The sequence below is a fragment of the Eleutherodactylus coqui genome, chromosome 4 (assembly GCF_035609145.1).
Source record: "Eleutherodactylus coqui strain aEleCoq1 chromosome 4, aEleCoq1.hap1, whole genome shotgun sequence".
NCBI lineage: Eukaryota > Metazoa > Chordata > Amphibia > Anura > Eleutherodactylidae > Eleutherodactylus > Eleutherodactylus coqui.
Genome location: NC_089840.1, coordinates 87,969,588 through 87,982,848, shown reverse-complemented (window position 1 = coordinate 87,982,848; position 13,261 = coordinate 87,969,588).

Sequence of the window (13,261 nt, the reverse complement as noted above, 5' to 3'; positions counted from 1 at the left end):
CGGTGCGGGATTCTGCATGAAGAATCCGCAGTGGGCCTGATTTTCCTTGTGGACATGAGGCCTAAATCAGTTTGTCTTTGTTTGCAGTTTGGAAATAAGTATGCCTTGTGGGTGTAAAAAGTGCGTTAAAATACGCCAAAAAAAGTGAAGGGGGCCGTACTGTATTTTTTGTGCACGCAAAAAAAGCATGGCCCTTTTGCTGCACAGCATTGACATCCTCCCACTGAATTTCAGCACTATCACATGCCATGTTCTTCATTGGAGATGAGTGAGCACGCTCATTTAAGGCTGATGCTCAATCGAGCATCGGTCTTGTCGAGTAACTGATTACTCGACCAAGCACCATGCGGGGGGGGGGGGGGGGGGAAGAGAGAGATCTCTCTCAGTCTCCCCCCCGCCGCCCCTTCTCATGGTGCTCGGTCAAGTAATCAGTTACTCGACAAGACCGATGCTCGATCGAGCATCAGCCTTAAATGAGCGTGCTCACTTATCTCTGTTCTTCATGTTTCCTGTCTTACGATAGCACAAATCTGGAAAAACAATAGAATATCTTCCATAGAAGATATCACACTAATAGTTTTAAACAACTGCTTATACGAAAAAATGCTAGCAGTCCAAGGTGGGAAACTAGACCCCTTCTACGACAAATAGAACATATGGCTTAACCATTATCCTCTGTTAATCTAAAAACTCAACCCCTCCCCTCCCTATATATCTATCAGTACCCCAAGGCTCAAGAACTATCAAAATGGTACACACTGTTTAAGTATTATTTCTTGTTTCAAATGTTAACAATGTTATTAATAAAATAATCTGATCATTACAGGCTACAGTTAAATCTGCATACTCGGACCATATGCTGTATAAGGGCTCATTCACACGAGCGTATATCGGCCCCAGTTTCATGTCCAGCCAATATACACTGCCCATCTGATGCATTGGTTTACAATGCATCAGTTCAGATGGGCGTTTTGCTGCTGCTTTTACGTCGACCAGAAAAGATAATGCTGGAACTATCTTTGGGCCGGAATACGGCAGCAACTCCAATAGACTCCTATGAGAGCCACCGGAGAAGGAAGGTGGCAGAGAGTTTAGCAGCGTGTCTGTTAAATTCCCACCCACTTCCCTCCTCCTCTTGCCGACTGTTTGCAATGGGAGGATGTGAGAGCTAGTTGCTAAGCTCCCGCCTCCTCCCATTGCTGGCAGCCAACAAGGGGCCGAGAGGGTGATGTAGAAACAAGAAGTTACCAGCAGTACTACTGAAACCCCAATCTGGATGGGACTTGTCCAAATACAGCAGCCACAGGAACGTGAACCATATCCCGACGTCAGTTGAAGCATCAAATGGTTCAAAAAGTAGAAATTCAGTTTATTCTTCCATAACTTAAAAAACAGACAGCTATGTTTCGACTAAGAATAGGTCTTTGCCAAGCTTGTCTTCTTTAAGGGGTGGAGAGGGGGCAGGAGCTTAGCACACTAGCTCCCGCTCCCTCTTCTTGCCAAGAGCTTGCGAGATGCGAGAAGACGGAAAGGGAAAAGGCAGTTTAGCAGATCTAAACTGTCTCTCCTTGCCGACAGTAGCCCAGCCTCGGCGAATATGCGCTGGACCTGGGCTTTTCAAATGGGCGCACAAATAGGAGATTTGTGCACCTGTTAAATGCGATTTTTGGTCACGCTGGGACCATTACACGGCCAACTGAAAATCGCCTACACCCATGTAAATGAGCCCTGAGAATGTATAGTCTATCCTTTGTAATTAATACTGATGTCCACAACCATAATTACACCGGTATTAGTGTACCTTGACGCCACCGGAAGCTAGGGGTTTGACAGGAGGAACGTCCCTCCCACACCCCCAGCTCCCGATAGGGTCAAGAAGCTAAGGTCCTTGAATTAGCTAAACTTCATAGGGAAGCGCCGTAGTCAGTTAGGAGGTGTAGGTGTCTGTAATGGGCCACTTACCTGCTGCGCTGTTACATCACCTAAGCGGCTGTCCCCCGTGATCCCAGCTGTCCTCCTGCTTCTGGTGTCTGCTGGCCGTTGGCGATAACACTGCATATGTGAGCACTGTAGGCTGCCTCTTCTCTTGTCCGGTGGCCGCACGTGTCACCCTCCGCTGCTGGCAGTCAGCTGTACTGCGGCTGTCGGGGGACTGTGCGCCACTGTGTCCTGCATTATCGCGACCAGGGTGAAGGAAAGGGAGGGAGCGTCTTCAGCGCCGCCGCTGTCAAACACATTTCACGGGCCTGTGGGTTCCCTCATGGCCACCCCGGTCAGCACTGTGACGCACAGCGGGGTGCGTTGTTCTGTGGTGTCGCCAATGCGTTGTTCTTTTCAGCTGTCGGAGGGGGGATATTAGCGGCGGCAATGCGCGCCTCCTGAAGGGGCTCAGAATTCAGGGACGTGCAGCCCTCCATGCTTTACAGCGGAGTGCCTACTTGTTGCCGGCCGGGGAGCGGTTTTCTCCTGCCTTAAATAGCAACACGTTCCGTTATTCTGGCCGGCCGATGGAAAGTGAGTTTAAGCAGGGCGACAGCGCGCCTTAGGAAGGAAGCAAGACCAAGGGCTCCCAAAACTGCAGCTATAGCCTCTGCTTAGTGGTCTGCCAGGACCTGCAGCACAGCCAGCTATTCCAGCCAATCTGGTACAGGGGGCGTCACCCACCTGTCAATTTTGACTCCACGAGTTCTTCCTGGTGGCGTCAAAATACACTAATACCAATTACACCTGTATGTTATGTTATTGGAAATACCAATAAAAATCATTGGAAAGGAAAAAAAGCATGCAACCATTCTCACATTGATTGCAATGAGCAATTAGGGTCATTAGTTCAATATGTGATATTTTTCTGCACAATTATTTTTTTCATGAACAAAATGAACACACAAAGCATGAACATTTGTGAATTAACCCATTGAAATCAGTGGGTTCTATTCACTTCGTATTACGTGCGCAAATTGTACATGTGTAGTGGCCCAGACTTATAGGCCACTTCAGAATGTCTTGTCATGTTTGTCTTGTGCCTTTGTATTGTCTGCAATTTCTGTGTGCATGAAGTGTGGGTGTTGCACCTCTGCAGGAGTGCAATGGTTAAAGGGGTGGTCTCGCGAAACCAAGTGGGGTTATACACTTCCGTATGGCCATATTAATGCACTTTGTAATGTACATTGTGCATTAAATATGAGCCATACAGAAGTTATTCCACTTACCTGCTCCGTTGCTAGCGTCCTCGTCTCCATGGTTCCGTCTAAATTCGCTGGCAGCTTGCTTTTTTAGACGCGCTTGCGCAGTCCGGTCTTCTCTATTCAGCACGAGCCGCTTCAGTGTGCTCCCCGCTACAGCTCTTCTGCGCATGCGCAGACGAGCTGTCACTGCTCGGGAGCGCGCTGCAGCGGCCATTCTGCACCTTCCTCTGTTAGAGGAAGGTGCAGAAACTGGAGCTGCCCAGCGGAGAAGCCCAGCCCAGCCCAGCAGCCCCGAGAAGCGTCCCAGGTAAGTGATGGGTCGGGGGGGAACTAGCGCTGCGCCGGGGGAACTAGCGCTGCGCCGGGGGGGGGCTGTCGCTGCGATGGGGGGGCTGCCGCTAGGCCGGGGGGGCTGCCGCTAGGCCGGGGGGGGCTGCCGCTAGGCCGGGGGGGGCTGCCGCTGCGATGGGGGGGCTGCCGCTAGGCCGGGGGGGGCTGCCGCTAGGCCGGGGGGGCTGCCGCTAGGCCGGGGGGGGCTGCCGCTAGGCCGGGGGAACTAGCGCTGGGCTCCGGGGCCTTCACCTGGGCTGAGGGTCTAGCGCTGGGGAGCCGGGGGCTAGCGCCTTACCTGCTGCCTGGCGGTGGGCGTCTGGTCGGCGGCTGCGGGGCGTCTGGTCGGCGGCTGCGATGCGTCCGGTTGCCATGGAGACACAGCTGGCGGCGTCTCGGGAGCGCGCACGTCGGGCTGCAGCGAGCGACGGGGAAAGAGCCGGCGGCCATCTTGAGAAAACTTTATAAGTTGCTGAAACGCTGGAACGGTAAGTACGAACCAGCTAGAAATGTCATTTACAGGGGGGCTTAGTAATGTGTACTTAATGGGGGGGACTGGGCGAAAAAAAAATTTAACTGCTTCCTCGAGACATCTCCTTTAATGTCTAGCAATGTATCATTTTGTGTTGTGAGTCTGTGGTCACCTCACTATGCTTTATATTAGTGTTTGCTGAGTGTGAGTGAAAGACCGTTTTCTACAGAGAGTCTAGCTAGTCAGTCTTGTCTAGTCTGCAAGGTAAGTCTGTCTGGAGTTCTGCAGAGGAGGGCATGAGTGAGCCTACGACGCTTTAGGAGAAACTGTGCTTTGCCTTACTGAGGCCCAGAAATGGAGGAGGCCGAGAGGATGGCCTTATAGCTGCTGGAGGACTACTACTCTCTGGAGTTTGCAGCCTAAAGTGTGAGAGAGAGAGCGGAGAGCGGAGCTGCACAGATAACTAGGACCGTGGCCCCGATATTCACCCTGTGTTCTGCCTCCCTGTCTCACTATCCGTTTTACTTGCATCCGTGCTGGATGTTGGCATATGTACTGCTGAACTGTTATTGTTGGCGTTTACAAGTAAAGCAACATTGCAGACCGTTCCTGGCATTGTTTTCAACTATACTCTGTGTGTGTGGACTATCATTTCACCATCCAGCTTCAGCGCAGAGGAAGGAATGGTGGCGTCACCCGTGACAAAAGGACTAAGAGGTAATTATTCTGTGAGTTATCCTCCAAGTTTCCCCTTTCTCAAGCCTCCCCCTCAGGTGCCTTGGACGCGTCTCTTGCCGCCCTCAAGGTGGGAGACAGTAGTGCCACCGTGACAAGGCTTGTGGCTAAACCATCTCCTAAGGCTAGGGTCCACTCCTCGGTCGCTGCAGATGCACAGTACACTGCACAAATATGTTAGTGTGAATAAGCCCTAAGGCTGGTTTCAGATCAGGGCCCGTTTTAGACAAAAGCATGGCGTTGGGCAAAGTTAAAAATTGGGCCCCAAATAATGACATACTGCATTAACTACAGAGTTACATTCAAGATATTCAGAAGGCAAGAACTTTAGATGGGTGTAAATGTATCAATTAAAACATAACCTAAAAACCATGGCTAGAGACAATATCACATACATCATACATAAAAACAAATGAGGTAAAGAACATCCTCACCAATCCAGACGTCAGAAATAAATAAATACACAACTTCAGATTTACGCTTTTTTGGTCACCCTGTCTCTAAGAAAAAATGTAATAAAAATGATCAAAAAGTTGTATGTACTCTAAACTGCTAGCAACAAAAAACACAGATCTTCCTGCAGAAAAACACAGTACCATTGACAGAAAGATGAAATAGTTGTGGGAGGCAGAAGTTGGCAACAGAAAAAAAATTATATATATATAATTTTATATTATATACAAGATGTGATATGGACAGACATGGAGGCTCTAATACCCTGTTGTACCGCCTCTAGTTTGGATACTAGATGTGATACGGGCGGGCATGGAGGCATATAGGTTCCGTATGGTGTTCTGTGGCGTGACTTTTGGTGTAACTAACCCTCTAGGTCGTGCAAACTCATAGGCTGTCGCAGTTTGTATCCCAGATGGTCTTATACATGTTCCTTTTGCAATAAATCTGGGGACAGAGCAGGCCATAGAAGTGTGATAATTTTGTGGAAGCATTACTGTGTGTGGCAGAGCATTATCCTGCTGGAAAATGCCTCTAGGAAGTTGGAATTTATTAATTTAAACCTTTTCTAATTCTCCATGGAACAGTCCAATGGGAGGTCCTATCAGTGATTAACAGTATAGACGAGCGAGTATACTCGCTAAAGGCAATTGCTCAAGCGAGCATTGCCTTTAGCGAGTATCTCCCCCGCTCGAGACTGCAGGTTCAGGTGTCGGCAGCGGGCACGGAGCTGCGGGGGAGAGCGGGGCGGAACGGAAGGGAGATCTCTCTCTCCCTCTCTCCTCCCGCTGCCTCCTGCTGACAGCCGCTACGCACCCGAACCTACAGTCTCGAGCGGGGAGATACTCGCTAAAGGCAATGCTCGCTCGAGCAATTGCCTTTAGCGAGTATACTCGCTCATCTCTAATTAACAGCTATACAAAGCGCTGCGAAATACGTTGGTGCTATACAAATAAAAATTATTATATTATTACATACAGGGGTAGCTGTCAATCACTAATAGGACCACCCACTGGACTGTTCAGCTCAGAATGAGCAGAGATATAAATGAATAAACTACAAGTTTTACAGAATCTTTTCCCATAAAACTATATATCAATCTGCTCCGCTCCTCCGGCTCTATAACATCATGCCTGCAGTTTGGATAGCATGCTTGAACTGACAGACTCCCTATAAGTAAACTTTTAATTGTCTCTTTAGAGATGAGCGAGCATGAGAGAGAGAGACTTTCCCTAGCAGAGCATGGGTCAGCTTGAAAGGTGCTCGAGTCTCCCATTGACTTCAATGGGGTTCGTTACTCGAACCGAGCTCTCGAGCATTACGAAACACTCGGCTCGAGTAACGAGCATTTTGGTGCTGGCTCATCTCTAGTCCTCTTCTGTGTATGTAGATTAGTAAATATTCTTTAGGCCACTAGGTGGAACTCATGTTTCACAAAACCTGTTTTTCTTTTTTTCTTTTGTTGGATTTGCAGCTAGCTATTTATGCGTCTTAAAGGGGTTGTCCCGCGAAACAAAGTGGGGGTATACACTTCTGTATGGCCATATTAATGCACTTTGTAATGTACATTGTGCATTAATTATGAGCCATACAGAAGTTATTCACTTACCTGTTCCGTTGCTAGCATCCTCGTCTCCATGGTGCCGTCTAATTTTCAGCGTCTAATCGCCGGATTAGACGCGCTTGCGCAGTCCGGTCTTCTTCTTTTCTGAATGGGGCCGCTCGTGCCAGAGAGCGGCTCCTCGTAGCTCCGCCCCGTCACGTGCCGATTCCAGCCAATCAGGAGGCTGGAATCGGCAATGGACTGCACAGAAGCCCTGCGGTCCACCGAGGGTGAAGATCCCGGCGGCCATCTTCACCAGGTAAGTAAGAAGTCACCGGAGCACGGGGATTCAGGTAAGCACTATCCGGTTTTCTTTTTTAACCCCTGCATCGGGTTTGTCTAGCGCCAAACGGGGGGGCTATTGAAAAAAAAAAAAACCCGTTTCGGCGCGGGACAACCCCTTTAAGGTAGGCTTATTTGTAAAATGAAAACTGATTACAATCAAAACTATGCTTTATAGTTGTCAAGAATCCTACATTTAGCAAAAAACTTTCAGTTTTCCTGATCACATCAACATAACAGAAGTTTTTGGTCAGAATGGACCGAAGACACCATTGTAAGTACAGTCCTAAAATATATGAAATGTTTGTCCTTGATCTGTTTTTAACACCAACATAGATCGATAATCTTTATAGTCAAATCTGTGAGAAAATGGAACTTTCTGTCAGAGAAAACTGTTGTAGTGAATTCAGTAAGGGCAGTCTCACACAAGCGTAATTTTATTGCGTATTATGCAATATACACACACATAATACGCGGTCAATGGAGTCAATAAAAGTACAATGATTGTCATTGATCCATTCATACTTGTGCAACGTGCGACAAGTAGAAAGAGACCTGTACTCTCTGAGCGGTTTCTAAGAAGTAACTGAAGAGCTGTGTCACGGTGGCGGTGAGTGCAGCACGCTCTTTGTAATCTTGCGTACTATTGAAAGTATACAACAGGTCCTGGTTGACTAGTCGAATTAGGTGATCGTAACATCAGTGCCTGAGTTAAAAAGCTCTTGGTAGCAAAATAAGACTAACACACGTATGTAGGTAAATGACAGGCACACCATTTACTTTCAGGCATGTGGCTGTTTGCATAATAAATGCTTTAAAGGGGTTGTCCCGCGAAAGCAAGTGGGGTTATACACTTCTGTATGGCCATATTAATGCACTTTGTAATGTATATTGTGCATTAATTATGAGCCATACAGAAGTTATTCACTTACCTGTTCCGTTGCTAGCGTCCTCGTCTCCATGGTGCCGTCTAATTTCAGCGTCTAATCGCCCGATTAGACGCGCTTGCGCAGTCCGGTCTTTTTTCTCCTGAATGGGGCCGCCCCGTCACGTGTGCTGATTCCAGCCAATCAGGAGGCTGGAATCTGCAATGGACCGCACAGAAGACCTGCGGTCCACCGAGGGTGAAGATCCCGGCGGCCATCTTAGCAAGGTAAGTACGAAGTCGCAGCAGCGCCGGGATTCGGGTAAGTACCGGACGGTTTTTTTTTTTAACCCCTGCATCGGGTTTGTCTCGCACCGAACGGGGGGCTATTGAAAAAAAACAAAACCCGTTTCGGCGCGGGACAACTCCTTTAAATACGCAATTACATTACATATGTGCGGTGTTTATACGCAACACCGTGCTCATGTGAGCAGCACTGGCCAATCAGAGCATCATGTAATGTTTTAGGGTCCTTTTAGACAAGCCAATTATCATTTGAACTAGCAAACAAGTGAGTGACATCACCCCTCCCTCTAGTGCAGCCTTTTAAGACAGATAGATACATCATTGGTTCGTTCAAACGAGAATTGTTCAGTTTTTCACATTTGCTGCATAACAATGATTTTTATGCCTGCATAAAATGAACGACAAACAAAAAGTAAACAATTATCCTTTCAGTTGTTTACAATGGACTGGGAATTCTCACTCTATGTAATGATTTTTTGGACAATAATCACCGCATGTATAGGCTCTTAAGGAGTATCTAAACTCTTCTACACTGCATATATAATTCACACTCCTGCAAACCCACTTGCGACATAATGCTTGTTTATGGGATGTCACACGCTGCTGCAGCCAATGACAGAGGCCAGCACTCAATCGCTGAGTTCTGTCATTAGCTGCAGCAGCCTGTGACATCCCATAAACAGGCTGGATGTAGCCTGTAAGCAAACACTGAGCACAAAAGACCAAGCAGTGGCGCCTGAGATATAGGAAGCCGGGAGGGGTGAGTATATGCCTCTTATGTTGTTGCACGGGGAACATATTTTTTTTTTTTTAAATGACAGATAACCCCTTTACTTTTGCATTTAAAAAGAAAATGAACAACATAAAAAATCAGTGCCGAGGTGTCTATACATTCCTGGAGTCTTTGACCCATCTACACCTATAGATTCCTGCTCAGCTGAACCACTAAAATGTATGAATGCCAGCCAGCAAAATCTGAACCTGGACAAAACTGAAGTTCTCTTGGTCGGAGGTCAATGCCTAACAACAAAATGTCATCTTGCCCATTCAACACTTCTATCCTTGTGAAGCACAACCCTTCAAAGTTCAGCCCACCTACACAATTTCAGTGCAGTTATTGACAGGGAATGGTGTCCCAGAAACCAGATCTCTGCAATTATTAAATCTTTATACTTGCAGATGACGAACAGTGCAAAATAAATATACCCCATCCCACCAGAAAATCTATGAATGCTGGTACAGACCCTTTCTTCTAATCTAGAAAAAACTGCTTTAAAGAGTACCTGCACTTTCACGCTCCAGCGCTCGTGCTTCATTGTCACTTTTGGCTCCTCCTGGCAGTTGATGACGGCTCCATATAGCACTATATTGGGCCATCTTCAGCTGCTGGAAGGAGTTGAAAACGGCCAACTGAGCATGAGCAGTCCAGTGTGAAAGTCCAGGTATGCTTTAAGTTTGTGCTTTATTGTGGGCTTTAGGCCTCGTTCACACAGGCGACAAAGTCACACGATTTTGTAGTGTTGCCACAATGCTACAAATCACATGTATGAGAAACCCATGCTCTCCTATGGGTTACTTCACATATGCGATATTTTTTAGCATGCAACAACCGACACAAAAACCTTGCGAGTCCCGCGATATGCACACGACTCATGAGGTTTTGTAGCCCATGTTTCCCTATGGAGCCTTCCTCTCTGCTGCATTGCATCACAGGAAAACCTGATTTTCGTGCCTTGTGATGCAACTTTAACAGTAGGAAATCTTACTGTCAAAGCCTAATCAAAGCCATAGCTGCAGGGAAAAAATTAAAAATACACATACATCACCTAGGGACGTGCCATCAGCCCAACCGCATCTTCTTTCTGGGTCCCGGAACTGATCTTGAAAAATCACCTAGGGATGCGCTGTCAGTCCCGCCGCATCTTCTCCCCGGGTCCCGTCACTGATCTTCTTCTTCTGTTCTGGCTGGGGATTGAAAAATCCCCGCCTTCTTGAAGCACTGGCTGTGATTGGCTGAAGCTTAGTCAATCACAGCCAGCACTTGATGAATGGCTGTGATTGGTTCATGGAGTGCTGGCTGTGATTGGCTAAGCGTCAGCCAATCACAGCCAGCGCTTCCAGAAGGCGGGGATTTTTCAATCCCCAGCCAGAACAGAAGAAGAAAATCAGTGACGGGACCCGGGGAGAAGATGCGGCGGGACTGACAGCGCATCCCTAGGTGATGTATGTGTATTTTTTTTTCTCTTCATCAGCTACAGCTTATTTTCGGGGTAGGGCTTATATTTCAAGCCTCGCATGTGATACTATAAAGTCGTGCGACTTTGTAGTGCTACAAAATCACAGTATTGCCATGAGAAGACGCAGTAATATCGCACGGACCAGCGATGAGATATCGCTGCGATTTTCTCGCGGCAATGCCGTGTCGCCCGTGTGCATGAGGCCTTATGGTTGTTGCATAATTGCTGTAACTATAGTTAAACGGTATCAGAAAACCCCTTTAAGCTATGCAGGGCAAGAGACTCAATAAAAATACAGTACAAGATATAGTGAAATCACACCTTCTGTTTGCCAATACTTGGCCTGTTCCAACATTTGTCTTGCATCAACAACAATAGGTGTCATGTTTTTGGATCTGAATTCATCAGTTTGCAAATTAACAACTATGCAATTCACATTCTAACAGGGTGAGACAGAAACTCAGCTAATGCTACTTAAGCTCCATGCCAGGTCTCTAGCAATGTGGTTGAATAAGGAAAAAGATATCTCCACCCTGGCCAGCATTCCTGAAACATGAACTTACTGAACTGTGCAGACCCAGAAGGCCTGGCCTAGACTGGAGAGTAAAGCATGGCTCTCACAGGGCCAAAGTTTCTATGAACTTTCTTGTTGACATGTATTTGGAAGACTCTTGCATGTCCAAATGTTTCTTGTAAATATTGTACATAATGTGCGGGCATGATGATATGTATGAAATTATTTATGTTAAAGATAAAGCATTCTAGAAAAGTGGATATACAAATTGGAGATGGTACAATGCTTCTTGCAGCACCACCTATTAGAAAGGTAGTTTCCCTGTAAGTCAATGTCTGACCTTCTACCAGGTCTTGTAACACGACCGGGAATATAAGCCAAACCAACCTTCTCCAGAAGGAAAAGATAACCACATACAGACAAGCATGAGTGTCAATGATGTCTGATGCTGCTCATTTGGAGATGTATGCTGGTGTTCTCCTTTGATGAATGCCTGCTTAAAGCCACTTGTTTCAATAATATTCCAATTCAAGAACCGGAATTGGAGGGATCCTTTAATGAAGGGATAAGTGGTATCGTGAGTAGATCCCCTGAAAGTATTACTGCCGCACAGACTATACTTATATTTATAGTGTGTACTGTTGAACCCTCAACAGCCACTGCATTGTTAATTAGGCCTATGCTAACTTTGGTCTGCATCCTGGAAGTTACTTATGTTTGTTACAAGCAAGCAGTACGATGAGGAGATCGTTGCAATCTCAGTGCTCAGCAAGTTATAGCTTATCCTGTGGGTAGGAAATAACTTTCTGCAGGGGAATACCCCTTTAAGGTGATGAAATTAGAAGTGTGGCTTTCACAGGTGCTTTGCTCATTAAATAAAAGCATGCAAAGCCTGGTTAATGACAAAATTTGTTTTTAAGAAAGACTGGTTAGTATGCACTCTGCCTCGATGCAGACAACTCTCATAAGTTTATAGAAGACCTGTTATACGGTCCTCTTTGCACTGATCTCCATCACTATCCTCCTTTCAAGCCTTAACACTTTCTTCCAACGCCCAGCCCCAACACACTCCATCCACATCAGCCCCTCTCCCATGCACTTTTCAACTTTCTTAGACGCCTCCAATCCCCCAATATCACCAAGAAACACCTCAGCCACCCACACAAATCCCTTAACCACTCGCTCACCCTCGCTACCCTGCTACTCCTAGCCGCAGGGGACATATCCCCCAACCCAGGCCCACCCCATACTGCTTTCTACTAAAATGCCCCCCCTGTCCCATTCAAATGCGACCTATGGAACTCTCAATCCGCATGCAACAAACTTCCAACTATCCATGACCTCTTCACCACCAAACACTTTAACCTGCTCGCCCTCACTGAAACCTGGTTACAGCAGTCCGATTCTACCTCCCCCGCTACATTGTCCTATGATGGCCTGCAGTTCTCCCACACCGCCTGATCAGACGACAAGCATGGCAGTGGAGTAGGCATCATCCTCTCGCCTAACTGTACCTTTCAGGTCTTTCCCTCAGTTCCCTCGCTTACCTTCCAGTCTTTCGAAGTCCACACCCTGTGACTCTTTTGCCCACTGCCCCTGCGTGTCGCAGTTATTTACCAGCCCCCAGGTCCCAGCCGCCTGTTCATAGACCACTTCGCCACCTGGCTCCCCTACTTCCTATCCTGTAAAATCCCAACCCTCATCCTCGGTGATTTCAACATCCCTACTAACGACCCCAGCTCCTCATCTGCCTGCCGGCTTTTAACGCTTACCTCCTCCCTCGGCTTATAACTAATCTCTGACTCCCCCACTCACAGAGATGACAACACTCCCAATTTAGACTTCCTCCATCTCTGCTCTGCCTCTCACTTTACTAACTCCCCCCTTCCACTCTCAGATCACAACCTCCTCTCCATCAGGCACCCTAGCATCTCCCCTGACCCTCCTATCTATCGCACCTCTAGGAACCTCCAGTCCGTCCGCACCAAACAGTTCGCCGAGACCATTCAGTCCTCCCTGTCCCTTATCTCTCTCCTCCCCTGCACTAACCTGGCAGCGGAACACTACCACACCACCCTCAGCTGTGCCCTGGATGAAGCAGTACCACCCGTGACCCGTGCCGTCAACCTCAGACCACGGCAACCGTGGCTCACGTCCTAAACGTGCTTCATCCGGCGGTGTTCTAGGTGTGCTACGCGGCTGTGGAGAAAATCAAAGCTGGCCGCAGACTTCCTCCACTTCAAATTTATGCTTAAAACTTATAACCTAGTCCTTCACCA